This window comes from Carlito syrichta, unplaced genomic scaffold (assembly GCF_000164805.1).
Source record: "Carlito syrichta isolate Samal-C Ts95f unplaced genomic scaffold, Tarsius_syrichta-2.0.1 Scaffold316274, whole genome shotgun sequence".
Lineage (NCBI taxonomy): Eukaryota > Metazoa > Chordata > Mammalia > Primates > Tarsiidae > Carlito > Carlito syrichta.
The window spans coordinates 215196-219125 of record NW_007260370.1 but is presented as its reverse complement, the minus strand read 5'-3'; positions in this window follow the sequence as shown (position 1 = coordinate 219125).

Genomic DNA, 3930 nt, shown 5'->3' with positions numbered 1-3930 from the left:
TTGTCTGGGTGTCAAACATGGTTTAATTTCTAATTTTGGCTAATATTATGATTCATGGAATTTGGATAATATTAAAGATTAAAAAACACCACTTTATACCTTTGTAATCTTCACAATTCATGAACTAACACATAAAAAACTATCCGTTTATTCTTTACATATTTAGAATGCTAAAATCTCTCCAGTTCCAATTAATGAAAAAAATGCTTCTCTCTTTGCTTCAGTGCCTGGCACTAGCGTGCCTACTTAATAAACATTTGATGAACAAATGAATGATTTTTGACAGTATCCAGGTGCTTGCAGCAAAAATGAGGTAATGCAGACATTGCAAATAGCAATGTGAGGAAGCAGATCTGGGAAGCAGACATTGCAAATAGCAATGTGAGGAAGATTTCTTATCCCTAGTAATTTCTCACACTAGCTGTGTGACCTTAGAGAAGAAACTTGACCTTTCTGAGCCTCAACTCCCTCCATGTAAATTCAGATGCTAATGATGATCTCAGATGACCTTCTAACTCCAGAAGGCTACAGATCTAAATCTTAACATTAGCTAGTCATTGTTGCCAGTTTCACTTGGGACTTTAGCCATGAGTCCCTACAGGAGATAGACACGAGCTGTAGAACTTCTGCATTTGAGATCACACATAGCAGCCTCTGGAACAAAATCTATTAAGAGGTTCAATATGCAAGCAGTGAAAGGATACAAGCCTTGGGGGTTCACACAAAGACTTGGGCAAGTGTAGAAGTGAACAAGAGGACTAGAAGGGAAACCTGGGAAAAAGAGTATCTCCATAGCTCAGACAAGTAAAGTCTCCAGACAGCAGGTTTCCTCTTGAGGTCAAAAGTAAGTAGGTTTTATTTAGGACTGATTAACAAATGATTAATTTATAAAAGGGTTCCCTTCCAAAGAGAGTATTGGATACTTGATTTCCTAATTGGATAGTGCTTTGCACATAAATAAAGAAGAGTCACCGCTGCCTGTCAGAGAGGCGCTTTGACAAGGCAGGCTTGCTCTTATCTCTGTCCTGATTTACTGTGTGACCTTGGGCAAGTCATTCCTCTTCCCTCAAATCCATTTCCCTAATTATGAAGTGGAAATAAAAATATGGCCTTCACTGAGGATTCATGAGACAAGAGGAATGTCTTTAAGTTCCCAGAGGGGAAAGGGCCCTATGTAAGAAGGCAAAAAACTTACTAAGCAGTAAGTACTGTTAACATTTTCACACAACTCAGGGAAGGAAAAAATAAATAATAAAATGTTCAAGTTTTAAGTTTTCCAGTCCCCAAAAATGGATTCACCACTTACAACCAGCCCACTTTTTTTTGTTTTGTTTCAATGTCTCAATTTCTTCTTCTGTAATATATTGGATGATATTACTACTTACCATGTATGTACAGATATACACACAGATGCCTGGCATATCATCATTTCCAAATACGTATTTATTGATAACTTCCGTTTCTTAGCAGCAGGATCTAACCGCTGGAATATTGTCCTTTCAAAAGTCAAAGATCCTTATGAGAGAGTGTTGGGATGTAAAGATAAACACGATGAAACCATTTGTACTTTAAAAGGAGGGTAGGAAACTAGTATAAAGTCATCAAGCCCACTTCCTTGTGCTGAACAAAATGAGTCTGGGGGATGAGGACAATGTCTTAAAGCAGCTTGGATGAACCTGAAGATAACTTTATTAAGAGTTTAGATATTTGTTTGGAGACACTGGGCTTGGAAATTTCTGTGGACAAAGCCAAAGAGTCGTGACTTTTATTAGACATTTTAACTGAGGCAGTCATATGAAGACATTGATGATTTAGAATTTAAAAGTTGACATCTATAAAATAGTTTGTGGGATTTAAAAGATTATTACTTACAAATATTATTTTTTATTTGATCCTTTCAACACTCTTATGAAAAACCAAAGAATGACATTTTCATTTTTGGACACCAAAGGTTGAGGAGGTCAAATACCTTGCCTAAGGTCAGGTGAGTAAGACGTGGCCAAGCTGGGAATAGGGTCCAGGCTTTCTGACTCTCATGGCATCATTGTGCCTACCATATCAGGAGGCTTCTCTAGCCAAGTATGCAAATTCCAACTCTCTTTTATCAGCATAAAATGCTGTGAAAATGTCTTATGAGCTAAATGGGAAAGAAACTTTCAGTTCTATTTAGTGAGGATGCCTATTCCAGAATGCTTAAGAGAAAACAGAAATACATTAGAAACATCATAGCTTTTAAATACTTTGAGTAAATTTTTCATTGACCCCAAGTGATTATTTTTGTCATGTGAGATAGGACTGTATAGATAGGAGTCTATTTGGGGAAAAACAATAATAATAATAATTGGGCCACGTGGACGCGAGGGGGCACTGTGAGCCTGCTTTGGTCAGGGAGAGGCGGCGACCCGCGCTGGGCTGGGAGGGCTGAGTGCCTGCAGCATCCTAGCGCCGGGGCGCATCGCCACCTCCCAGGGTCCGCGACCCTAACTGGGCTCGGGAAAGGGTGGCCTGCGTGACTCAGGGCTGGGACTGCACGCAGGTCCACAGCTTTCTGTTCTCCACCACTAGCCCCACCCCCGAGCATGAGCCCTTTCTGTCAGCTGTTTTTAATTTGAGATTCGTGAGTCCCGGGGCTTGGGAAACCATTCCCTCCCGCCTCTGTAGGCAACATTTTGGGTGCGCCTATGTCGGGTAATTTCCTGGGCAAAAGGACTGAAGCTGTCGTCTTATTCTTCAGGGGTTCGAGTCCCAAGAGGGTGCTAAACGCTTTTGATTTAGGGAAAGAGGGCCCATCCACCCACCCACAGGCCAAACGCACAGCCCCGCGGGAAATGACTCTGAAATCACGACTTGTCCACCTCCCAAGGTCGAGGCCAGAGGTTGGCACGCCCCACAAGGACACCTTCGGGGAAAAGGCCAGGTCACCTCCTGAAATAGCCCAGTCGCAAAGTTGAATCACCCTTCCGTGAAAAGAGGAGAGGCAGAGTACCTGCCCTCCGCGGTCCCTTACTTTCCTTAATCCCAGAGGTAGTCGGGCACCGGGAAGTGTGGTGGAGCCTCTCGGTCTGTTCCACCTGCCGCTAGGGTCCCCACTCCCAAACTGTTGCTCAGGCATTGGCACGATGGGGAAACTCAGCTGAATTTACGACCCCCTAGTGAGAAATGCCGTGGGCGGAGTTGTCTGAACATCCACTCTAACGCGAGCTGGGGGTGCTGCACCCATGCCCACGCGGCCCTGGGGCTGGAGGAGAGAGGGTGGACTCTGATCCCGGGCTGCAGGACTGAATGCCTCGCATCTCTCCGGGGCCAGAGCCACCCAGGACTCCCTGGCAGAAGACAACGTGGGGTTCCGGAGAGAAAGCACAGTGCGGGCGAGGGTGAGTGGACGAGCAGGAAGCAGGGTGGGGGACTGGACCGACCGAGGAGAAACTCCAACCCAATCCAAACTTTTGCAGACTCCGGAGCCTAGGAAGGGCAAGCCCAGCAGAGCCGCCGCCTCTCTCGCCGTCCAGCGTGCCCAGGCACAGCGAGGAGGGGCGGCGCGCACGCCGCGCCCACCTGCCGGGCACTGATCGCGGCGCCCACGGAAGAAGCCAGAGCGCCGGGCCCCGGGCTGCGCGCGGGCTCCGAGGAAGGGGAATCCCACGCGGATTGCGAAGCGAGACGGGACCCCTGACCTCGCAGCCTCGCCCATCGGGGTGACGGCGGCGACCGGGACGTGCCCTTGGGCGGCCCTCGGGCGCGCAGGCTGGAGTCGGGTGGGTTCCGGGGGAAGTGAACGCAGAGACTTCCACGCCCCGGAGAAGTCGGATTCAAAAGAAATGTGGAAAGCAATCCAGGGCAGCCAGGGGTGGAAGCCACCGGCTCCCCGCTAGGAGGACCACAGGGACCGGCACGCGCGAAGGCGAGGCGCTCCCGGCGGCAGGCGTCGCC